The sequence below is a fragment of the Crocuta crocuta genome, unplaced genomic scaffold (genome assembly GCF_008692635.1).
Source record: "Crocuta crocuta isolate KB4526 unplaced genomic scaffold, BGI_CrCroc_1.0 scaffold217, whole genome shotgun sequence".
Classification (NCBI taxonomy): Eukaryota; Metazoa; Chordata; class Mammalia; order Carnivora; family Hyaenidae; genus Crocuta; species Crocuta crocuta.
In genome coordinates, this window is record NW_027532208.1 from 4,251,727 (window position 1) to 4,278,336 (window position 26,610).

The 26,610-nt window shown below is 46.4% G+C and overlaps 1 long non-coding RNA gene across 1 annotated transcript; it reads left to right on the forward strand.

Moving 5' to 3' along the window:
- The first annotated feature begins 10,330 nt into the window (after window positions 1-10,330).
- Window positions 10,331-22,624, forward strand: LOC144242896 (uncharacterized). The gene is made up of 4 exons (XR_013338481.1): window positions 10,331-10,407; window positions 16,997-17,139; window positions 19,306-20,020; window positions 22,269-22,624. It is a non-coding gene; the product is annotated as an uncharacterized LOC144242896 (long non-coding RNA).
- Window positions 22,625-26,610: the final 3,986 nt, after the last annotated feature.

Below are 26,610 nucleotides of genomic sequence, written 5' to 3' on the forward strand. Positions count from 1 at the left end.
GCTGCTTGAGCTCAGACTGGGGCAGGGCCTGAAGGCCGCGACCGGGTGACCAGACGCAGCCTAGAAGGAAGAAGAAGAAAGGGCAGCAGTGAAGGGGGTCACGGGCCCCACAGGAAAGACGGCTCCTGGCAGGAGATCGCAGACTTCCCTTTCCCGGGTGACCTCGGTGCCTTGTCAGGGCCCAGAATTGGTATCAAATTTTGGAAGTAAGACTTCTACAGAGGCAGCATCGGGGAAAGCAGGGCAGGGATACAGAAAGTGGGGATAGGGGAGCACAGTGTAGCATTGTGGGGGTGGGGTGGCTTGGGGAGGCAGGGCCGAGGAGGGCAATGGGGGCACGAACAGCGTCAGGGACGGCAGCGCTGAGGGTGGGGGTAGTACCTGGGGAGAGAGACAGTGTCACGGAGGGAAGTGTTGGGGGGTAGCGTTTGGGAAGGCAGCGTTGGGGGGACACTGTCAGGGGGACAGAACCAAGATAGGCACTGAAGCCCTGCTAGCCTGGGGACAAAGGTGTGGCTCTGGAGGAAAGAGAGCCCAGTGTTGGGGCAGCATTACCCCCACCCCACTCCTGGGCATCAAGGGGGGGTCTTCACCAAAACTCGGAGAGCCGGGGAACCAAATGTCTTTACTTCATTAAAAATTCTTGGCGTGTTTGCGTGTGGCCTATGCTTATGTCTGTATGTCGGACACGGGGTAGGTCTGGGGACAACATGAAGTTTAATAAAATAATATAGGCTCTGTGCACTTGAGCAACCCACACTCTGGGGTTCCCCGGTGCCTCACGGTGTGAACGAATTCCAGCCCATTCATTCATTCAAACAATGTGTGCGGAGAGTGGGTGAGCCTTGTGCTCAGCTCTGGGAATCCTTTTTCTAAATTTACTTATTCCGAATGTTTATTCATTTTTGAGAGAGGGACAGAGACAGACTGCAAGCAGGGGAGGGGCAGAGAGAGACGGAAACACAGAATCCGAAGCAGGCTGCAGGCTCTGAGCTATTAGTACAGAGCCTGAGGCAGGGCTCAGACCCAAAAACCGTGATATCATGACCTGAGCCCAAGTCAGACGCTTAACTGACTGAGCCACCCAGGCGCCACCAGCTCTGGGAATCCTAAAGCAGCCCAGCAGGGCGGCCCCTTTCTCTTGGTGTTTTTATCCCCAAGGACACAGACAAGGAACAGCCGAGGGGCAAGCATGGTGGGGATGTTCCCGTAAATGGTGAGAAGGGCTCCGTAGGAAATAAACTGGATAATGAGATACAAGGTGAGCAGGGGGAGATCGGGCAGGTTCTAAGGAGCTCTTGGGTGGCGGTGGTGGGGGTGGAAATCTGAAGTCTGCAGATGAGGTGCTCGAGGAGGTGGGGAAGAGCAGGTCAGGGAGAGAGAAACAGGTGCAAATGGCCATCTCGAGGGAGAGATGGGATGGGGCCGGAGCCAGAGCCAGGTGAGAAAAGCGGAAGTCGGTCCCCTGCCATTAAATCCAGGCCTTCTAATATCCAGTGCCTACACTCCTGCCGGGCCTGCCCTTGGCTGTGACCCATACTGGGCTCCAGCCCCCAGGCGCCCTGACCTCTCCTGCACCGGACCATTTGTTGGACCTTGAGCTTTGCCGTGAATGCACCATCCTGGCTCCCCAACCTCTCCAAGTCTGACACTCAGGCCTCTTTCACAGCCCACGCAACAGAGAAAGACTCCTCGTCTTACCTGCACATTGAGCTGAAAGCAATCTAGCCTCTACTATGTCCGTTTTAAATGGGTGTGTATTTGTATATACATGGATGTGTGTACATACGTGCATTCTCTCTCAAACATGTTTATGTGTGTGTATTTTTAACTCTATATTGTTTTGAGCTGAAAAAAAAAAAAAACCTCAAAGCACTATTTCAGGGAGCCTGAGTGGCTCAGTCAGTCAAGCATCTGACTCTTCATTTCGGCGCAGGTCATGATCTCACAGTTCGTGAGTTCGAGCCCCACACAAGCGTCTCTCTTTCCCTCTCTCTGCACCTCCCCTGCTCAGGCTCCCCCTGTCTCTCAACACAAACAAATAAAACTTAAAAACATTTTTAAAACTATGTTTCCATCCTCTTGTTTTCAGAAAAGAGGATTAGGTCCGAAACTTGCTTAAGATCACATAGCTGGGATTTGAACCCAACAAGACACCTGGTGCTCGATCCCTCAGGGGGCCCCTCGAGGTCTGGGCACACTTATTTTTACAAGATAAGCATGTTTATCACAAGCTCTTGAGATTGTGACATACTCACTCCAGAGAGCCCCCCCCGCCACTTGAAGCCTTTTTTTTTTTTTTTTTTACTCCTTTCCCTGTTCACACCTGCTGCCCCAGCACTTAGGTCCCCACACTGGTTTATACATCACTGTATCCCCCACAGTACTTAGAAATGGAAGTTGCTCGATAAATGTTTGTAAATGAATGAACGGTTGAGTGGGGCACGAATAATGGGCCTTTGCAGGGAGGTCTGGGGGGAATAAAGATTTACCTAACAATTTATGTTGCTCTTGACACGCCAAGCTTTTTTCCCTTGCCCAGGAGGCCAATAGCACAACTACATGCCTTGCCATGAAAAATTCACAACCGTGCATTAGTCAGATACCCTGGTGACATTACTTGCAAACTGGAAAGCCAAGGTCACAGCAAAAGCTGTCGTAAATCAAATGTGTCTCAAGCACAGCATCTTCCTGTTGGGAAATCTGACCCACTTAGCGTGTTTTCCCCAGGATAAAGGCTACTCACCACATCTCCCTCTTAAAGAGAGAAACCGCCTGCCAACCTGTAGCACTGGCTAATGGCACATCAATCCCGGGTCCCCACAATAGCTCAGAGAAAACCTTGTCTTCTGTGTGGTGCATTAGGCAACTGCAGAAGAAGATGGGAGAGGCTTCGAAATGCCTTTCCTGAATTGTTTCATGTGATGTTCCTAGGTGTTTGGGTAATAAAAGCATTCCATGCTCGAATAATTGGGGGAAGCCTTGTGTACTAGATCCTATTCTCGAGAGGCTCTGCAAGGTACCTGTGAAACCCGCACTTCCCCCCCCCCCGCCCCCTGCAGGGAAAAAAACTGTTTATCCTGCTTCACCCGGGCATTCTGACAACAAGCCCTTTCATAGCCTTCACACCAGGCAACAGCATCTCTGTGGAACATCCCGCTGAATGGCTACAGCTACTAGTAACCATAGAAGCTCTTCAAGGCCCTTAGGCTGACTTCCCTCTCCCCCTTCTATGAGTCACTGAGGAACAGCAGGTGCATAGGAGGACACAAGCTGTCTGGGAGAAGAGGGATTCAGCTTTCCCCGGCAACAGGCGCTGGCCTTCTCATCCACAAATGTCCTCGGTGCCTGACCAGTGCCCCGACACTTTGGGCTGCCCAATAAAACTCAACTCCGGGCTTAGGAGAGAGAGACTGTTATTCAAAGGACTAGTGCAGAGCGTGGGGGTTAGGAGGGGACTATCGCAATGCAGGGGTACTCTCTGATCACAGAATCTAACAAGCTGCCCAGGGTCAGGCAGAAAGGTTTTCTTTTCTAGAGAGGGATAGGCAAGCTCAGAGAGAACCGGATGTGAGGAAAGGAAAGGAAGAGGTAGCCTGTCTGGGTGGCGTGTTAGAGAATGCCAGCTTAGTCTCAGAAGGGTCTGTCTGCTCCCTCTGGAAGGGGTGGGCCCGAGGTCAGGGCCCTGGGGGAAAAAGAGAGCCTTACCCAAAGTTTGGGTAACTAGTATTGTGTTCCAATCATTTGTGAGGCAAAGAACGGACATCTGGAAGGTCTGCGTCTGGGTGAACAAAGGGGCATCTAGAGTCTTCTCTAAGGCATTTGGACAAGGCTGGGTCTGTGCGGGAAGCCATTTTCCAGAACACAAAGGGGTGAAGAGAATGTCGTTAACCTTCTCTGTTTTCCAGGAGCCCAGGGGTCAGGTACAATCTGAGGCTATCAGGGCCTGTGTCACAGCTACCTTAACCCAACACCAACAACATCTGACCAACTCACTCTACCCCACTCTTCCCTGGGGTCCTTGTGCAGTAGGGAATGGCTCATTTAAGCCCTGAGGCCTTGTAAGCAGAAGGGGGGCAGTGGGATCCCTATAGCTTCACAGAGGGTTTGGGCTCTAAAATCACATGGAGTGGGTGGCTCGGTCAGTTGAACGTCCAACTTCAGCTCAGGTCATGATCTCTCAGTTCATGAGTTCGAGCCCCACATCGAGTTCCGTGCTGACAGCTCAGAGCATGGAGCCTGCTTCAGATTCTATGTCTCTCTCTCTCTGCCCCTCCCCTACTTGCCCCGTCTCTCTGTCTCTCAAAAAAGAATAAACATAAACAAAAGTTTTTAAGCACATGGAGTGGATGCAGTCACAAAAGTTGTGACAGAATCCTGGTGGCCTAGCCACCAATATATCAGAACCCCAATATATCAGCTTTGCTTTCTGTGAGGTGCTGCTGAGCTTTGATCACTAAAAGCATGTAGAAATCACTGAGCTGGGCATCCAGTGGTCTTGCTAAGATCAGGACGGACAGCCCGGGTCACACATCTGCTTTCCTTCCCACCTCAGCCCAGCAGTGGGGGGGTCACTAAATGCTTTCTTGGACTATGAGATGATTTTGAAGATGGAAATCGTACACAAAAGATGGAAAGAAAGGAAAATAGAAGGAACCTAGGTTCCTGGAGATGTGATGAGCAGCCAGCTAACCCAAGGCTATCTACTTTCTTGTTTTCATTTTTTGAAAGGAAGAAAACAAAAGAAGAAGAAACAGATTTCCTTGCTACTGAGGCATTGTAACTTCCAGCCTCTATTGAATCGGGAACAAAAGGTTCAGATGAATAATACCAAGAAAACTTTTACTTTTATCCTCTGAAAGATCTCTCTCTCTCTCTCTGCACCCTCATGCCATACATACGAGACACAAACTATTTTAAAAGTCAGATTCTACCAAGAACCTGGATAGTGGCCCACAGGTCTCAGGCAGGGCTAAATGCCACAATGTCCTTCAAACTCCTGTTCCTAAAAGGCCCAGATATGGTATGATGGCTACAGGTGTGAGCCACAAGGTCTAAAGGGTTTTGTCTTGTGGATGCTACCTAGTACCAAGTTCTCAGGATCCGCTGCTTATGGCCACCGCTCTTTCGGAAAACAAAGAGAAACTTCAGGTAGAGAGAAGACATTTCATTGGAATTCCCTCACTCAGGCCATATTCTCTCAATATGGCCAGCCTCGGGGCTCCTGGGTGGCTTAGTCGGTTAAGCGTCCGACTTTCGCTTAGGTCATGATCTCACAGTTCGTGGGTTCGAGCCCCGCGTCGGGCTATGTGCTGACTGCCAGCTCAGGGCCTGGAGACTGTCTCAAAGTCTGTGTCTCCCTCTCTCTCTGATCCTTCCCTGCTCACGCTGTCTCTCTCTCTCGCCTAGAAATAAATAAAACATTTAAAAAAAAATTTTAAAAAAATATGGCCAGCCTCAAAAGGAGCCTCAAAATAATACAATAATACATAATAATACAAGCTGGTATTTTCACCCAGACATCTGCTTAAATACCCATGCACACCCACATTGGGCATTGGCTGCTTGTGACCGATGTCCTATCTCCAAGTTCACATAAAAGCATCTGACGGGAGAGCAGAGCTCTTAGAAATTATAGCTTCCAGGCATGATCAGCAGACCTGGATTTTGGCTGATTTTGGCATTACCCCCTTCCATGACCTTGAGCAACACATCTATTCTTGAACTCCTGTTTTTTGTTGTTGCTGTTGATGATGATGATTTTTTTTTTGTTTGTTTTTTTGGTTTTTGGGGTTTTTTTTTTTTTTTTGCATATGTAGACACCCTGGCACCCCATAGTCTCTCTCCTTAAAATGGTTCCTACTGCTGATGTCTAATACTGAGGATGAGAATTGATGCCTAAAGGCCTGACGCCGCCATGAACAATGTCTCCATGTCACCGGCATGCCCACTGCAACTCCATTCATCAGCAAACCACCCACGTCTCCATTTGCTTGACTTTTGGGCATTGCTCTGCTTTTTTTGTATACAGGTGAATATATGTATACATTTCTGTTGGGTATATACCCAGGCTCGGAAGGTCTGAATGACTAAGTGTGCATATATCCGATATCATGTTAGTAGATACTGTCAAAATTGGTTGAACCAATTTACATCCCCACCAGCAACATATAGGATTTTTTTAGCTGCTTTTACAATTTAGCTATTCTGGGGGATGTGTCATAAAATCGCATGATCATGTTAATTTGCATTTCTCTGCTTACTAATAAGTGTGAGGCCCTTTTCATCTGTTTCTTGGCCACTTGGAGTTCCCACTGGAACTTTTAAAAGTTCCAGATTTAGTCTTTGTCTATTTTTCTTTTGAACTGTCTTTTTCTTATTACTTTGTAGGAGTCATGTGACCTTGTGCTATCGATATTGATATTGCTGGGACCTTGGGATGAGGGTCACTCTCTGTCCATGTGGCTCCCATCCCCAGCCACCAGCCAGAAGAGGAGGACACATCAGAGCCATAGTGTAAGCCAAGTTTCCCTAGAACTGGGGTCCATATGCTCTAGAAGCAGTGGTCCTAGACTGTACTCTGCTTGCCGCCAGCTGTCCTTCAGAAAGTCAGCCCCATGTCATGGTTGAGCACAGGACCCTGGGATCCACCTCTGCCTCTTCCACTCCTGACCTTTAGGACTCATTTAACCCTCCATGCACCATGTCCTAAGTCTGCAAAGTGAGGATGGCGACAGACCCACCTCGTATTGTGAGTAAATGAGTTCTCCGATGGAAGACCGCGAGGACGGTGTTTGCCACCCAAGGCCCCCTCCATCCATACACGCTGTCTGTTATTATTCAGGATCATGGCTCACAGGCCCCTTCCCCAATAGCACAGTCGTGACATATTTGCTTCCCTTGATTCATAAAATTGTGAGAAAGTCAGGAAGCCTCAAGTTCTGGGTCTGTCCTTGCTGTCACTCACTCTAGGCAAGTCACGTGGGGGTGAGCCTGTGGGCTTTGGTTTTCCTGCCAGCGAAACAAAAGCATCGGCCCAGATCATCATCACAACGACATTTGTGGCTTTGAACTTCCCCTGGCCACTCCGTTTGATCGCGGCCAGGGATGGAAGGGAAAAGGCCAGAGCATCCACACAAATGTTCCACCTGGCTCCCTTCACAAAAGCTCCTGTACCTGCTGTGTTCTCTCAGGTACACAGGGAATAGGTAGGTCACAAGAAAGGGAACGGAAAGTGCCAGAAGGATCAGGCATCACACACACACACACACACACACACACACACACACACACACACACTTCCACATGAGCTCTGCCCCCTTCAATGTTAGCCCCATAAATGGAGGCACTGGGTCTCGTGTGTGAGCCCGGCCAGTCCCGGGGGCCCAGTGTAATGTAGATGCAGGAGGACCAGCAAGGGAGGAGGGACCTTGACCTTCACAGAGGTTTCCAAAGCTCTGTCACCCTGCGGGTCTCGCGCCCTCCAGAAGGTATGCGGGCCTCCTCATTGAAACTCCTTTCCCAGGTTCGCCCTGCACGTCCTGAGGCCCATTTTTTGAGGGACGGTCCTTATTTTTGAGAGAGAGAGAGGGACAGAGAGAATGGGAGAGAGAGAATCACAAGCAGGCTCCACGGGGTCAGTACGGAGCCCAATGTGGCACTTGAACTCACAAACCTTGAAATCACAACCAGAACTGAAACCAAGAATTGGGGGCTTAACTGATGGAGCCACCCAGGCACCCCTTGAGGGACAGTCTTAATGAGCCTCTGCGCAGCTTGGCAGAGCAGAAAGAATACCAGACGGGGACCCAGGGGACGCAGTTTCTAGCCTTCATCCCATAATTTACCCTCTGGGTGAACTTGCCCTTCTAGCTCTCACTCAAGCCCTCTGTAAAGTGGTGATATTGTGCCCTCCGCATATGTCATATGACTGACAGTGGAAAGAAGTACCCTAAAGTATTAACAGTGTTTATCTCTCCATGACTAAATTCTAGGGGACATTTACGTGTTCTTTTATCCTCAAAATGTCTAACAATGGAAACAGACTTTCATCATAAGAAGAAAATGCAGGCTATGAAAATGTAAACTAATTCCATGTCCTGTGATTTTTAGATTTAGAATAAGAATAATCATAATGGCTATCATTTTGAAGCACTCCCTTCCTTTATTTCTAGATTTAAGCACACATCCCCACCTCTGAGATGCAGATCTTCTGCTGATGGCGTCGGCAATGTCACCAACAGCAGTGTGGCATTGGCTAACTGTTCAGCCTTTCAAGTACTTCATCACCACCTTTATAGAGTGAAGGGACTAGATTAACATTCCCCTCGTTCTAAAATTTTGTCTCCCTACACAACACCCCACCTTGAGATCACATGACCATGAGCCCCACCTGTTTGGAAGGTGCATCAAAGCTCTGAGATGTATCTTGTTGACACAGAGCAGGGGTACCACAAAGCTCAGCTGGTCATTTCTGCTCGAGTAACTACACTGTCTTGCAGAGCATCCGGGCTGCTGGAAAGTGAGCTCAACAGAGGTCTTCAAGTGAACCAATTTCATGAGCGCCAACTGGGATCCGCACACTGGTCCACATCAGTTCACCTCGGCTGCGGGCAAGAACAGAATCTCCCAAATTCAACCTGTAGTTGGCACTTTCCAGCCAATTCCCTGGAATCGGGAGTTAGCAGTATTCTAAGGTTAGGGATACGTCAGGGCCACGACAAAAAGGGATCTAGAGCTACCTGATGCCCATTTCCTGCCAAGGAGTGAAGAAAGCCTCTCCGAGGGGGAGAAAGCCCCGTTTCTCTCTCTGCCCTCTCTTCGGCTGTCTCTGTCTGTCCCTCCTGCTGGCAGTCACAAAGCAAGAGCTGGCTTTCAGTCAGTCTGATAATGAACAGCCGGTCCCTGTTGGCAATCACCGAGTTCTTGGTGGGGACTTCTAAAATAGCAAATGACAGCAAACAGTCCTCTTCTGCCTGGAGTCCTCCAGTTAACCAGGCTGCAGAAGTAAGTTAACACCAGCCATTCAGATCCTTTCTTAGTGGAATAAGGACAAAACAAACTTCAAAAGAAAAATTAGCCTTACATATCTGGGTTTTCCCTTTCTTGTGCTTTTTTTTTTCTTTTCTTTTTTCTTTTTTTTTTTCCATGTTTATTTATTTTTGAGAGAGAGAGACAGAGAGACAGAGAGCGAGCTGGGGAGCTGCAGAGAGAGAGGGAGACACAGAATCCAAAGCAGGCTTCTGGCTCCGAGACCTCAGCACCGAGCCCGACGTGGGGCTCGAACCCATGAACTGCAGGATCATGACCTAAGCTCAAGTCGGACCCTTGATTCTGGACTCAGACTGTGCTTGAGTGGATGGATCCCAAGTCCTGATTCTGCAAGCCTCTGACTTTGAACTCTTCCCAATGCCAGCACCATGTTGATCTCAAGAGCTTCGGAGGAGCAAAAGAACTGGTGCAGATGCATAGCTCTGACCAGGACGTGGCAGAAATGGTATCAGTAAGACTGGTAAGTGCCGGGAGCCGCACCGGCCTCTCTGGATGGCAGTCACAGCAAGGAAATGGCAATATTTGCAGCTCCTGCCATGAGAAATGAAAACTGGTATCTCCTTCTACTACTACTGGCTCATGTTGGATATAAGCCTACTGGTATTGACCAGGCCTCCCAATATTCCATATCAGACCCATATTCTGAACACAGATACCTCATAAGGAAAAGCATATTCCTGCCTTTACAAAAGAGATTTTAGATGAAAGCTCTATGGGCGATTGTCAAAAGGCTCTTCCTATGGGCCTTGCAGATCCAAGAGTTAGGGGGTTAAGAACACAAGAGTTACAATTGAGCCTGGCCCTGAGACCAAGGGACTATTTTGGGGTTAAAAACAAAACATAGTTACCACATATATCTTTGCTAATTGGTGAAACATAACAGTTCCTTCCTCAAGGCCTACTTTCCACAGACACCCTCCCTTACACTGGCAGCTGGGATGAGGATGGATAAGAGTAGCTAAAACATAAACCCAGGTGCAAAGACTGACACATTCAGGACCCCCGTGTTAGTCTCCACAAACAAACCAATTCAGAAACATTCATCCTCTTGAGAGCCAGACAGAATACTCCTAACTTATCTATATACAATTTGACCTATATGTTATCCTGTTTTTTACTAAGAACATTCTGTTATTTCCTTGGTCGGAATAATTCTATTGACATCACAAAAGGCCTCCCATTGTAAGAAATTCCTTTCTATGACTTCACCTTGTTGCTGAACCTTTAAATAAAGATACAAAAACTGACAGGACAGAGATGCCTGCCTGGTGATCAGAAAGAATCTCCAGGGCAACTCTCACTCTCTCTTTCGCCGACACTGTCCATCCTTCAGGGACCCCTGGACCTGGCCGGCAGGTAAGTTTACCCTCAAGGCCATTAATCTCTCTGGAAAACAATAGGGCCCATTGAAAAGCAATACCACACACCAATGTTTGGAGTTAGCTAATGCATATAGACCAAATCCATAAGGAGAGAGAGAAATACTAAGTACCCCATGATGAGTATTTGGGGTGATGGTGGGGTTCGGAGCTGATGGCCAAGAAAGAATTCTCGAAGATGTCTTTGTTGCGAAAAGGTGAGGCTAATAAAGCACAGGGACAGGACCAGTGCGCAGAAAGAGGTACACTGGGGTTGTGCAGAGTGACTGGTTATATACTATGGAGTTAAGAGAAATAAATCCTAGAGGAAGTTTCTTTTTTTAAAAAAAATTTTTTAAATGTTTTATTTATTTATTTCTGAGAAAGCAAGAGAGAGGCAGCGGAGGAAGGAGGGTCAGAGAGAGAGGGAGACACAGAATCTGAAACAGGCTCTAGGCTAGCTGTCAGCACAGAGCCCGACGCGGGGCTCGAACCCACGACCTGTGAGATCATGACCTGAGCCGAAGTCGGACACTTAACTGACTGAGCCACCCAGGCTCTCCTAGAGGAAGCTTCTTAAAGGGATTTTCCATATGCTAAATTTTCCCAGATTACTGGAGGCCCTGCAATTGTCAACCTAAGGTTGTTTTTCCCTCTCGCAAAGCATTCACCTTAAGTCGGGAGTTTCGGGAGAAAACTCCTCGGCCAGCCTCTGAGAAGTCAATGGGCTGCATGTTATAAAGAAATTCAGTTTTATCTGCCATTTCCTCTTTGTTCCCCACATCACTATGGAGGGGAGGTTGATATTAGGGGCTCCAGGAAATTAAGTCTATAGGTTTCTGGAGATGAGACCTCTGATATAAGATTGCCTCTTTCTTGCAATTATACTAAGATACTTGTACACTGATGGAGACTCTATCAGCTTAACCATTTGTGTTCTGTCCTTTCCTTTGTCTGTGGGCAGCCAGGGGTGCCTGAGGAATGTTGTACCTGTCCCACCTGGGGAGGGGGTAAGGCTAGCTTGTGCTTGGCCTTGAGCTTGCCTTATGGTCCCTCCCCACCCCACACCTGTGAACGGGAGAGTTACATAATATCAGCGGGAGGATGGCTGGTACCTTCCCTGCACTTGATCTAAGGCCATTTCCAACTTTCTAGGGATAACAGTAAGCAGAAAGCCTTGGAAGCAAATCTGCTTGGCCTTTCTCTTTTTTTGAAATCACTGTGTTTCATCAGCAATTTCTACTGTTCTCCTGCAGAACAGACCTAATTCTAGCTCAAAAGACAGCAGGTGAACACAGTTGTGCATGCGTTCCAGAGGCAATCAGGCCGATTCCAAAATACCCTCAGCACAATCCCCTTTTTATCCAAGTGAATAATATGGTTTCCCTTCTGTAAGCAAAACCATGATATATGGGCAAACTCTGCGTTAATTGGATAAACCAGTGGTAAAACCCCAAAAGAACAATTAACTTTCATGTGAAATACTCCCAGCTGAAATCTTGGGAAACTTGCATGTAATTAGTACTCTCTTCCAGCTCTCCAAAGTATAAAATACAATACATTAGGGCTTGTAACACTAATATTGCTGAGAACATGGCTAACGTGGGGAGTCTCATTTGCCACTAATAAGAGGACAGCAGGCTAGTTGGTGGCTGTTACCTGTTCAGGCTAATTGTTTTCAGTGTGATTTAGAAACTCCACGCCCTTGAGGTCGTCTGCATGATGCATCAAATCCCTAGTGCAGGGCTTTGGCGAGTCATGAAATTCAGGTTTCAAATTCAGGAGTGACCTTAGAGGCCATTTGACGTGGTTCCCAAACATCATCATCAGCTCGGGACAATTTATAAATGGCTTCCTGGGTCGCAGCCTCAGAGATTCAGCAGGTCTTGGCTGGACCTCCGTCATCTCAATTAAAAATCAGTTAAGGAGGGGCGCCTGGATGGCTCAGTGGGCTAAGCGTCTGGCTTCGACTCAGGTCATGATCTCACAGTTTGTGAGTTCGAGCCCTGCATCGGGCTCTGTGCTGACAGCTCAGAGCCTGGAACCTGCTTCAGATTCTGGGTTTCCCTCTCTCTCTGTCTCTCCCTTGCCCATGCTCTGCCTCTCTCTCTCAAAAATAAATAAAAAAAAATTTTTTTAAGAAAATTAAAAATGAACTAAGTAAAGGAACACCTTTCTGAGTGTCACTAGAAGATTCTGTGTTATAACTATGCATGAGAGCCACTGATATCCTGAACTCCTGATTCAACGCACAAAGTCCCTCTACAACATTAAATGAACGGTGGGCAGCCAGCCTCTGAACACTTTCAGGAGTGGTTCAGGGACTGAGCGCCGCTGAGTGGTGGCTGCGTGGCCCACCATGCTAAGAGGATTATCTAGATTCACTGGAGAAGAGCACCAAGCTGACTAGTGCCCTCTGCCCTGGACATAGGCAGTGTGACGATGCATCTTTGCTGTTCCCGATGAGATAGCTGCTCTGAACCCCATTCAGCAGTGGTTAGTTCATGAAGATTGAAAACAGCGATCTGCCTCATAAGTTTAGCCTCACATCAGAGTGTGGCAAGGAAATAGCAGTATTGCAAGTGTCTGAAAGCTTGGATTCAAACAGTGGCTCCACCACTTCCTAACAGCCCTACCTTGAGAAATATGCTTACCCTTGAGGGTCAGTTGCCTGTTTATCATACAAGGACATGATATCTCCATGGAGGTGTTTTAAGAATCAAATATGCTCATAAATGTGAAAAGGCTTTGAAAATGCTTAGGGGCCCCTGGGTGGCTCCATAGGTTGAGCATCCAACTCTTGATTTCGGCTCAGGTTCATGATCTCACAGTTCATGAGTTCAAGCCCTGCATCAGGCTCTTTAATGACAATGGGGAGCCTGCTTGGGATTCTTTCTCTCCCTCTTTCTCTGCCCCTCCTCTGCTCGCACTCTTCTCTCTCAGAATAAGTACATTAATTTTTAAAAAAATAAAATGCGGATTTATTTTTCAAAATAAAAAGGACTCTCACTGACAGTGTATGATCAAACATTAGTGCTATAATTCCCAGGAGTACAGGTGTTTGAGCAGGTAGCCAAACATAAATCCGTGGCAATACAGAACTCAGTACACGGAGCCTTTCTTCCCATAATGATATCAAAACTTCCTTTGTGTTCAGAACAAAGGCTTGTTCAAATCCAGAGCAATCAGAAAGCCAGTGTGCCCGGTTGTCAAAGAGCTTTTGCAAACATTTCATAAACATCGACCTCTCTGCCTTTGCCTTTGCCTCTGCCTTCGACTTCACTGACACAGCCTGGTCACTGATTGGAATTTAACTGACCTGCCAGTTGTCTAAATTCATTCAACAGAGTTTTGTAATTCAAATGGCAACTTGCCCTGATGGGCCTACCTGACTCCTGCTACTTTGAACTGAATGGACTTAATCTGTTAAATGGTAAATGAGATAGACCTTAATTGGAGGGAAAGGAAGATATCAAAATGTAAAACTGATGTAATGACTTATTAGTTTGTTAATGACCTCTTCAAGAACAAGGAATAGTCTTACCTACCTCTGTGCCCTACAGGACTTTTTTTTTTAAACATTTATTTATTTTTGAGCCACACAGCATGAGCAGGGGAGAGGCAGAGAGAGAGACACACACACAGAATCTGAAGCAGGCTTCAGGCTCCAAGCTGTCAGCCCAGAGCCTGACGTGGGGATCGAACTCACGCACCGCAAGATCATGACCTGAGCCGAAGTCGGCTGCTTAACTAACTGAGCCACTCAGGCGCCCATGTACCCCTACAGTAGTTAGCGTCATTTTTGGACACTGCATTGACTTAAGACCTGTTTGTTGGATGAATGCATGACCCATGGAATGAACGATTCACATGCAACTCCCAGATGAACCAGGGCTACCTGGGCTCCTATGACAATGAAGGTGTGTGTGTGTGTGTGTGTGTGTGTTATGTACCTGAGCCTCCAAGCCAAAGGCATTACTTACTTTAGAATAAAAAGAATTGTGTCTACCCACTTCCAACAGAACTAGATGATTTAGGGGAACCTGGGTGGCTCAGTCAGTTGAGTGTCTGACTCTTGATTTCTGCTCGGGTCATGACCCCGAGATCATGGGTCCAAGGCCTGCATTGGGCTCGTGCTGAGCATGGGGCCCCCTTAGGATTCTCTCTCTAAAATAAAAATGAACTGGATGATTTAGTGAGTTTTTTTTTAATTATTTGAGCCTTCAGGCTAGTGGTTTGACTTTAATTTCTACAAAACACCTCTTGTGGTAGCATTACTCCTCAAAGACAGAAGATAGATGGTGTTTAGGACACCCCCGGTATCAGGTCCCCCAGTGTGACCCCCATCTGTACTGGCAGCAGCCATTAAACATGTTTTCTGTGGTCCAGGTCCTTCTTTTGTAAAATGGGGATCGTGATTACTGTATCTACATCTCAACCAAACAGGCGAGTTCCCATTGAGAGGATGACACAAAAGCACTAAGACCCAGCATCGCGCACCTGCTCGCTAAGAATGTGTGTCCTTAAATCAGTATGCTTCCAGCCAATACTAACACAAGCCGTCAAATCCAGAAAAAGCACCAAAGTGATCGGTAGGATGTATATCCCACCCAAAGAAACCAAAATGATGTTCTATGGAGACTCATGTGGGTCAGCATCATGACCTGTCAATTCTGCTGAAGCATTTCATTCCATAGGAGCAGGGGAAGAGAGGGTGGAGTGGAGTAGGTCAGGATTGTGCAAAGTGCCATTTGTTGAAAGCTACCATGTGCTGGTGTCTGCATCAAAATACCACAAAGTGGCTTAAAAATGACAGAAAGTTATTGCTCGCAGTTCTGGAGACTGAAAGTCCAAGATCAAGTCATCTGACCAGCATGGTTCAGAGCCCTCTTCCTGGTTCAGAGCCGCCACCTTCTACCTGTGTCTTCACATGCAGGAAGGGGCTAGGGATCTCTCTGGAACTTCATTTTTAAGGAATTCTCCCTTTCAGGTGGGCTCCACCCTCATGACCCAAGGACTTCCCAAACGCCCACCTAATACCCTCATTTTGGGGGAGATCAGATTTCAACTAATGAATTTGGGGGCAACATTCAGCCCATAGCACCAAGGGCTACTGGGGCTTGGCAAAAGAAGGATAAGGAAGGTTCCATTCATATGCAATCTTCAGTCCCCCCCACAGCCCTGAGAGGAAGGATTATTCACCTCAGGTTACTGGTAAACCAAGGAGCACATAACTCACGTCCTAACTACAAAGCTACATGCTTAGGATTCGAACCTAGGCCCATATGATTCCAAAGCTTTCCATCCACTCACTTCATAGTTATTTGTTGAATGTTTCTTATGTGGAAGTCCCCATACAGATGGCAGAGGAGTAAGAGAGTGGCCCTGCCTGCTTTCATGAGCCTTAAAAGTTCCCTCCTAATTGTGTAACTACATCAGAATCACCAGCTATAAAATAAAATCGTATCTTAGCGCATTTGACATGGGCACAAAGTAACCTATGTGTTTAAAGCATGAAGAAAAGATAGCTCCTATCGAGTCATACCTATTGTACGCACAGTATCGGCGTGTGCTCTTGTGAGTGGTAATCAAGGATTTCTGCTCTTGGAGCCGTACCCTCAGATTTAAAAATAAATGACATTGATTTATCATTAGGGCCTTTTTATATAAGAACTTATCTCAACAGAACTTTTAAAGATATAAAATATACAGTTTATGTAGCCTTAGGTTTCTTAACAGAACCAAATCAAACCGAATAATAAAGTAAAACGGAATAATAAAATGATCAAATAGTGTAAGATCAAGTCAGAACTGATTTGGAAGCACCTTTTATAATTACTAGGCTGGAAGCAGTCTCTGTAGATTTGGCAGAACTGAATCATGAAATGAATTAAGACCATACCAAATTATTAATACTTTTCATATGCTGTGAAAAGTCTTCCTTCATGCCCCCCTGAGAACTGGAGCAAAATGTCTCAAATAGCAGGCAGGGAACATTGAGGAAAATTAATAAATGGCATATTGCTTATTGTTTTTTAATATCCATTTGTCAAATCCTTTGAACATTTATGGACCTTTATTCTTTCCGAAGAAATTTCAAATGCCTTAACTCATTTAATCTCTATGAAGTCTCTGGAAGATTTCTGAGAGAGGCGTCTGTGTACAGCAGGTGGTTAGGGACCTGGGGCGGGGGGAGGTTCAACCTTCAGGGTCTGGTACTCCTGGCTGGGCTCCATCGGCAAGTTTCTTTCCTAGTTCATGATTCCCTGACCACACTCGGTAGACTGAGAGAGGCAGTGAAGAATGTAGCTGTTTAGCGGACACCTCCAGTTCCTTTTTTTTAATGTAGGGGTACACCTCAGTTTAGAGGGCTGTGGTCACACTAGCCTCAAGGGATCCACTGGCTGATGGCTGAATCGGGCAGTAGGGCTCAGGCTAGGCCATTTCCACCTCATGAAGGACTCCTCCAATGGGCGATCTGTGCTCTCAAACTCCCCGCTGGCCTGGCAGAGACTGAGGGAGCTTGGCATTGGTCCAACAGCTCCCCCTCTGACCGATCCAGCTTCCTCCAACCTTACCATTCACAGATGTTACTCCCAGTAAACCTTCTGCATCCCTTCCGTCCTCGGGGCATCTGCTTCTAGAGGGTGCCTACCACTCAGAGCGCCTGCCTGGGTGAACCACGAGTAAGACAATATGGACGACGTTTGGAGTCCGGAGTCGGCACATGGTGAGTTACCCAATAAATATTAGCTACTGGTTATAGTCCAACCCTTGCTGTGTGCTTAGAGGAGTAGAGGCAGTGCTGTTAAGTGATCAGCAAACTGAACTAATTCCTTCTACCAGTCAGCCATTTTTGAAAATGCCATTTTAATGGCGCCTGGGTGGCTCAGTCGGTTAATCGTCCAACATCAGCTCAGGTCATGATCTCATGGTTCCTGGGTTCGAGCCCCATGTGGGGCTCTGTGCTGACAGCTCAGAGCCTGGAGCCTGCTTCCAATTCTGTGTCTCCTTCTCTCTCGGCCTCTCCCCTGCTCATGCTCTGTCTCTCTCTGCCTCTCAAAAATAAATTAAAAACGTTAAAAACAATAAAAAAATAAGTAAAATAAAATAAAATAAAAGATTCCATCTCAAAGGAAACTTCGTGACATCACATTATTTGACCTTGTATATCAGTCATAGCCAAGAGCTCATATCTGAGTCACTTTCAAGGGTGTGAACCATTTCTCTTTCAAGATGGCGCTTGGTATGTGTGACGGTCTTATGTAGGAAGTTCTGGCTGCCTTGGGACTGGTCCTCTCGATTATCTGCTCTGTGGTCCCCAAAGAGACAGAAATCCTGCTGGCTTTCTGTAGACTCTTTGTGTACATGATAATAACCTGTTTGTTTGACCTTTTTCATTATGTCTCCATTGACTTAGCTTTATCTTTACAATTGTGCCTTAGTCAATTGTCTTTATAGCATGGGTTTATGTATAACCTCTGATGGCACTTTGTGCTTTTGAAAATGTACAAAAACTTATCAATTAAATGCTGTGTTTCTTCCTCCATGTGCCAATTTACCTCTGCATACCTTCCACCATTTTGAGATCTTAACTCCTCAATGCAGAATGTAGGAATTATTCCATTCTCCTCCTTTTCCTACCATTTATTAAGTATTTTTTATTTATTATAATTTATTTACTATTTATTTTTGAGAGAGAGAGAGAGAGAGGGAGAGCATGAGCAGGGAGGGGCAGAGAGAGATGGAGACACAGAATCCGAAGCAGGTTCCAGGCTCTGAGCTGTCAGTAAGGAGCCGACATGGGGCTCAAGCTCATGAATTGTGAGATCATGACCTGAACCAAAGTCTGTCAACTGACTGAGCCACCATTAAGTGGCTTTTAGATGCAAGCTCAGTTCCCAAATCTTTATACCTCAACTCATTTGCTGTCCCCGAAATTCATGAAGTAGGTATTGCATAAAGAAACAGGCCAGAGAAGTTCTGTGTCTTGCTTGAGGTCACACAGCTGGCAGGTTTCTGTGTCACTTGGGGACCATAGCTATAAATAACAAATGACAACTGTGGTTGGCAGGAAAGGGATTTATAAAAAAGATGTCAAAAATAGTTAATGAAAGATTTTTGCAATATTACTAAATATTGAAAACAATAATTTGGGGGTGGTGTCAGGAGGCTCATAGAAATATTGAGAGGCAGAAGCCCAAGAAAAATACCCCATATTTCACTCAAAAATCCCCCCCACTGCTCCCTTGTCCTTGTGTGTCCCAAACTGAAGCCCGGTCTGGACACCTCTGATGCACTGGACCTAAGTCACAATCCTGAGCCTGGGAAAGGAAGTATCCAGGACTGTCAGCCTGTCAGTGGCAGGGCCCTTTGCCCACGACCAGGTCTCTGAAACATAGGCATATGCGGAAGGCAGAAAAATGCCCTCCACCCCAAAGATGGTCAAAGAAATTATGAATATATATGGTTAAGGTTACACAGCAAAGAGGGATTAAGGAAGCAGATGGAGTTAAGTTTGCTAATCAACTGACCTTGAAATAGAAAGATTACCCTGGATTATCCGAATGGATCCTATGTAATCACGAGGGTCCTTCCAAGTGGAAGAGGTTAGTGTCAGAGTGATAGAGTATGAAAAAGTCTCAACCAGCCACTGCTGGTCTTGAACATGAAGCAAAGGGGCCATGGGCCAAGGGAATGTGGGTGGCTTCTTGATGCTGGAAAAGGCAAAAAGAGATTCTCTCCCCCGCCCCAGACCTACAGGAAGGAATGGGGCCCTGCTGATGTCTTCCTTTAACCCAGGAAGAGTGACCCAGTTTGCACTCCTGCCCTCAGAATGAAGATGTCATAAATCTGTGTTGTCACAAGCTATTAACTTTGGGGCAATTTGTTACAGCAGCAGCAGATGACTGATACACCAGGTACCAAGACAAACGTCCCCTGGAATGCAGAGCCAGACCTCCAAAACCAGGTCTGCCTGTTGCAAAGGTCCATGCTCTGCTCAGAACACTGTGCTGTGATGACCTGCACTGGAGACAATTCAAGAGGAGAGCACTGAAGGCCGGAACAGAACCATGTAGTGGAGAAGACAGGATGGCAGGTGTGGACTGCGTAGCAATAATCTGAGTGGAACATAGAGAAAGCAGAGAGGAAGTAAACCCAGGCTTCAGATGTGCTGTCTGAGAGGGGAAAGGGAGCTGATACGGGCTCCAAGGGCCCACCAGCCTGTGTTTTGGCTCCGAGTGACCGTGTAAACGTGCACATGAGAAGCACAAGTGTGAGGAAGGCTTATAAGCTCTCAAGGCTAACAGGGTGACATGGAATTTTGACTCCCTCCAGCATTCAGTTTCCCCAGGGGCTCCCACGAGATCCAAGAAGGGAGAACCCACTGCAGCAAATATGGAAACACACTGAACACTCGGTCGGAGGACTGATCCTACTTGGAGCAAGTGCCCATATGTTAACCACAGCAAAGGAAAACGAGTCCGTTCAAGGCTCTGGAGAAGGGGGTCTCTAGAAGTTTCCAGGACACAGAAGGATGAGAAAAGAAGATCGTGGCAGTACTGCCGAATGAGGGCATATAAAATCCAGTTGATATTCTCTGGTATTTGGTAAGCCGTTTTCCCTTTCTTTAAAATAATATGTCGAGGGACTTTCAGATTGCTCCCTACCGGCCTTGTCCTCCAGCCTGGTTTTCTTCTCCCACCCCTGAGATCAGAGATGCCTCCACTGCAAATCGAACATGGTGGGGACAAGGCGGGGGCTGGCTCACAGAAACCGAATTCCTGTAGTTTGAGAGAGACCATGAGAAGGGGCTTTGTGCAGAATTCAGCTTCCATTTCTGCCCCCCCCCACCATTTGAACTCAGAGCTGGGGACCCCATTTTTCAGTCTCTGAGCTTTTCTAAGTGTCCCCCAGCAACACAGAAATGGGCCATAAATTCTGATCATACATGTGTTTCAATTGGGCCTTTCTAGTGAATCTTGGCATACCCCTAAACCCAGGGGGCGACATCTCTTCTTGCGAGTCCCTGGTTTTGTAATCTCCGATTTGCCCTGGGCCGGTCTCCCTAGTCTCTGTGGGCTCCCTCATAGTTCTAGCTCGGCTGTGACCCTAATGCCCCCTCTTGGCCCCTGGCTTCAGTCTGGCCCTGACTTCATGCCCTCAAACTGGACCTAAGTGTTGTCTCTACCCCAATCCTGCTTGAATTGAATTGAACTGACCAGAGACCAGCCTGAAAGGAGGTGAGGGGAAGAACTAACAATTTGTCTTTTTCTTCCAGGACCCTAGAAACTCATCCAGATTCCATGGGCATCCAAGTTCTGTTTGTCTTTAGAATTCCTAATTTCTTCATCATCTTTTTACCGATTCGGTCTTGATTTCTTTCTATCCTGTTTTCTCCCTGGGGGATGTGTGTTCAATCCAAGCATCTGCTTACAGCCTCCTTTTGAATAGTCAGGCAAATATTCATTGAATTTCTGTGGCATTGTTTTCCTCTTCTCTCAATAAATTATCCTGTCTCCTGTTAGAGGCCACCACATCTCCCTTACTGAACTCCAGGCTCCTCGTGTGCATGAAAAATCCCTTTGAATTTATCTTCATCTCCAGCGCAACCTCACCTTGATTAGTTTCCAGCAGCTGCATGTTCCTGCCGCTGTCGGATATTAATGCACTGTGTCGCCCCCAGAAAAGTTTGCTAACTTTGTTCCTTCCTTGTTTATGCAAGTCTCCCTTGTGCATGAATCAGCTTCTGCCCAAGCACGGGAAAAGTCAGGCAGCCCCAGCCCCTGGAAGCCTTATGCCACATACAGTCAGCAGCCCTGAGCCATAACTTGTTTCTGCCCACTTTCAGAAGGGTGGCTTCAAAGTTGAGCAGAATGGTAGAAGGGCCCCTCTGGCCCTGGCTGCCGTGTCTGGGCCAGGGCCACCCCAGAACTTCCCCACCCCATGTGGGTCCCCTGTGACTGATGGGGATGCCTATTTATACAGTGAGTGTCATTCTGGTTACAAATCTGAGCGATAACGTGAGTGTTTAGTGATACGTGCTTGGAAGAGACAATGAAAGCGCCATACAAGCACTGGGCTTCAATGCCAAGGGTTACCCACCATTCACATTCCTTGGGACATATTCATGGATATTCCAAGACACCAGAGGAAGGATTTTCCTTTTTGCCAGTCCTAATAGAGGCTGAAGATAAGGAAAATCGTCCTTGCCCTAACATAAAACTAAAGAGCATTTCCCTTGTGACGTGGTTTCAGGGACACCCTGGCCAGGGCGAGCTAGGATGATACCCACAGCCCTTCCCCCAGAGGCCAAGGGGAAAAAACATGGCTCTTGGATCTGCAAAATGCTCCACCAATCTGAGCTGCGTAATCTGGGTCGAATTATTCAATTTCGCCAAGTCTTCATGTCCTCATATATAAAACAGAAACCATAATAGTCATGTAACAGGACTGCCTTACAAGGGAAATGAGGGGATGTATTTGATTACAGTGTCAGGCCTTCTCCTTGGCTTCTGAGCTGGTGATGACCTTCTGGGTTTGGCATTGTAGGTGGCGATCCTGTGGGACTTTGGCCAGTACAGAGAATCTTCTGGGCATCGTGGATTTGGGCGAGGCCCCTCTTTGCCTAGACATAGATCCTCAGCAGCGTGGTAAGGCACATGCCTATGGAGCTCAGATCTTGCTCCTGCCCCTGATTGCTGAGTGATCTTTGGCAAGCAGTGAGCAAAATAATAGGACTGATAGGATTTTGCAAGGATTAAAAGAGATAATCCATGTGAAATATTCAGCGAATACTTTCAATAAATATTTATTAATAGCCAAGTCCTTGATTATTTCGAAATGTCATTTTCCTAGGAAGAAAGAGGAGGAAGATGAGGTTCTTTCCAGCTAAAGAAGAAGAATACGTTCGTGTTTCTAGCACCTCTCCACGGTCAGAGTTTGGTGTACTGACCTGTAAACTGTCAGATGAGTAAGGCAGCCAGTAGTGCTCTCAGCTGACGGAAGGGGAAATCAAGATGCGCAGAAGTTCAATGGTTTTGCCAAAGTCACATGGCCAGGAAGAAAGAGAACCCACCCATCTGACGCTTAGCTCAATGATCCATAGCACGTTGGCTCTCGAAGTAAAAGTCAAGTCAGCGGGCTCCTATCCTCCAGGCTGGAGTCAAGACAATTTTATTTGAAACCTTTAATAAAACCATTTGTGTCTTTTAGTGCCATGTGTAATTCCTGGTCTTCTCCGCCTGCCTCTTGTGTCCTAGCGAGAAAAGGACACCAACTCCCTTATTCCGCCAGTCTTTGAGATTCTGGGCATCAAACAGAATCACTCTCGGAGGTCAATCCAGATGATTATTTGAGAGACTCAATTTCCTTTAGAGAAGGCACATTGTCAGTTCAATCTACTGTGGAATTTGTAGTATTAATGAATTGAAGTATACTTTAGGGATTTCCCCCAGATGCTTATTTTAATTTAAGCTCTAGGGGTTTAACTTTCCAAAATACTCAATTTTGTTCATTATGAAAACTAATAACTGGCTTATTTCACTGCTAATTTGGGTACGAAGGTTAATTATCTATAGTGGAGTGGTCTCGAGCTAATCTAAAGTCTACCTGAACACGGCACTGTGGCTAATTGATTCCCCCATGCACTGAGAAATGACTATTTCTTTGTGGGGAGGAAAAAAAAGAAGCTTCATCGACTTGGATTCTCTTTGCCTTTATCTTTGTAAAAGGAGCGAGTCCCTCCAAGATGGTGGGGGACCTTTCCCTTTTTAGGGTCTGGGGAATCCATTCGTTTTCTCTGTTAGAATGTTCCACTCCATTCCATCTCAGCATCTTCCTTACCTCACAAAATGCCCAGTCACTGCCCCTACCATTACTCATTCAACACAAAGTTGGAGGACTATGGATACATATTTTACATTATGCTAGCGTGGTCATCATCCAACCAGATGCTCTGCCTTCTAAAACCCACCAAAAGTAATGGTAACAACATCAAAAACAATATTAATATCTTGTTCTCTTTATAGTTTCAAAAGGACAAAGGGTTTCCCGCATCTTTCTGAGAGTCTTTGAAGTGTGTAGGACACTTTATTTATCCCCCTCTGTGGCAGATGAAGAAACATAGAGACCCAGGTTCCTATGTAAGTCTGTGTGAATAATGGAAATAGAATACTGGGTTCCTGGTTCCTAATTCTGTGCATTTTCTACTTAGTTACACCACCCCTGTGATCAGTAACGTACTCCAAAGACAACTTATTCTGAGCATTATGTGCTATTTCAGATATCCAGCAACGTAATTCTGTTTCTTGCATTCCAAGAAACCCAATTGTGTCTCAGGCAAGTAAGGTAGGGAACGTTGCCCATGAGATCGTAGAGAACACTCCGTCATTCGGCGTTCACACCTTTGCCTTTAAGGTCAGCCCCTTCTCTCTTCTGGCTCTTTTCTCAGGATAGAAGGCAAGATATCTGGGTCCAACTGAGGAACACGCGCGTCTCAAAGACTAAAGCCAGATTTGGCCCTGAACTTCCTGTGTGTGTGTTAGTCTTCGAAGCTCTCTTTTCCCCCGTCCACGTCTGATTTATTTAAAAATTACTTTCGAAACCAACTTGAAGCAGCTTGAAATTAATTTAAACTCCCCCCAAACTGAATTTGTCAAAGTCCACCATTGTAATTTGTTACGTTGCATTATAACCTACGACAACCCGTGGCAATGTCAGAACTCCGATGATGTACTGTAGTCTCCACATACAATATATCATAAGAGCAGTTTCAGCTCGGATGATAGATGGAGCAAGCCTGGGAAGAATTTGAAAAGAGACTTAAATTTCCAGATTTTTTTTATTCCCTTTAAGTGGCTGAAGGCGTCACCCCCAAGAGATCACTGAAAGTCTAAATCATTTTTTTCTCTTTCTCGCTCTGCATCAAACAGAGGTCTGCAAAGGCAATTAACCCAGCACATTGGCAGAATTGCTGAGGCATAATGTGCTTTTGCTACGGCCTTGCAGCTTTGGCCATGACATTGCCCCATTGGTTGGGGAAGAGAGAACAGATCTGCTTTCTCTTAAGGGCGTTCGCAGTGATCTACAGTCGTGGTCTACCCATCCCTTTGGTAGTCTCTGCAGATCCTTGGTAGGACTGATCCGCAAAAGAGGGGAAGGAATTCACCTATGGTCTGAACATCATGCCTGGGCCAATGCCTACCAGGCAACCTGCTGACTTAAATGCATTGATGCCAGGCTGGGGCTCTACAACCATGGAGAACAAAGTTCTCTACAGTGAGATACACCCTCTACAGCAAGCAACAAATAAGGTGCACCCACAGATATGGATTACATACTGTCATTCTGATCTGTACCAGAGTCCTAGACTCCTTTAGCAAACTTAAGCTCAATGGTCCAGCCATCTCATTTTACGGAGGAGGAACCTCAGGGCCAGTGACTCATGTCAGGTCAACTTGGAAAGATCATGAGACCTCAGGTCCCTTATATTTTGCACTCTGAACCAGCAGGTCTCCAAGGTGACTGCCTAACCTGCTGGTGTATCTCGGTGAACTGTGGGTTTGGCTGCAGGTAATTTGTTATTTATAATAAATTTTAAACTCATGACTTTTTTTTGCCTTTAGCCATTGTACTTGCTTTCTTGAGTGAAAGAGAAAAACAGACTTGCAACCATTGCATTGGAAATTGTATGTACCCCTTGGGAGTGAAATCCATGCTATAATGTTCAAACTCGTTGTATTAGATTGTTAGGAAATCTAAAATGGGTGAGAGGTCTGCTGCCAACAGGGTGGAAAGAATCAGAATGTCAGTGGGGCCACTGAGGACCAGTGTTTCAATGTCACAGATTGCCATGGAGACTATTCTTTCCTTAATGCATGGGATTGAGTCGATACATTTATACATGAGACTAATATAACATTGTGCCTTAACTATGCTTCAATTAAAAATATTTTTTAGGAGTGCCTGGGTGGTGCAGTCAGTTGAGTGTCTGATTCTTGATGTCATCTCAAGTCATGATCCCAGGCTCATGGGATCAAGCCCCACATCAGGGTCCATGCTGAGCATGGAGCCTGCTTGAGATTCTCTCTCTCTCTCTCTCTCTCTCTCTGTCTCCCTCTCTCTCCCTCTGCCCCTCTTCTCTGCTTACATACTCATTCCCTCTCTAAAATGTGTGTGTGTGTGTGTGTGTCTTTTACAAAGATTACTCTCTCTGTTGTATTCTTTGTTCCCATTGCTAAGATGGTGTTTCTCCACCTAATAACACACATACATGCATGCATACATGCATATGCACATTAATGTTGTGGGTGTATGAATAGCTCAGAGCAAGCCCAATAACCTGATCACAGAGACAAGGCAAGGACTGACATGGGCAGAAAGGAGGAAAAGAGTGGGTGCATTCTGAACCCTTGATCCTGTAGATAAGCTGAGGTTCTCACCCTCAGACAAGGGCAGCTATCAAACAGACAGAGTTATACCCAAGGGTGAAAGGGGAGACGGACAGAAGGAGACACAACAGAGGGCTGCCCCGAAAGTCCCTCTGGGCCTCTTATGGCCTTGATTTGGCTCCCAAGTGTCAACATCATGGGAATCAGCAATGGTCTTGGAGCCACTCACATCACTGGTCTGGTCCTACTTTCCCTTAGCAGCTCTTGTGGTTGTCCTAGAATCCAAACCCTGTTACATGGAATGGGATGGCATGGGAAGGCAGATTATGCTCATGTCCAGTGCACAGCCTCCAGGGAAGGACACTTGTCATGTGACCTTGGGCTGGCACTCAACATCTTGAGGGTCAGCGTTCTCATCTGCTGCTCCACACAGTATCTGACCCACATGACTGTTTAACAAAATCCTAGCTCCTACCTCTCACGTTTATCAAATCTGAAAGTTCCAGATACCCCAAATAGGGTATCGTGTGGCTTGACTCTATCTAAACTAGATTATAAGGGCTTGATTCATTCTTATCACTTCTGAATCCCTGACATCTTGGCCCCACCCAAAGAAAGAGGCGATCATTTCATCCTTCCTGAAATATTTCTAAGAGATAAACTAAACCCTGATGCAGATGATGAATACGCTGTACCTGGGAAAAGCAACTTGAATTAATCACAGCTGCTCAGTTTCTCAGTAACTACTATGCAATTTACCCTTGCTGCAGGCTCCTTTAAAAACAGACACACTGAGCTCAAGCACTAGG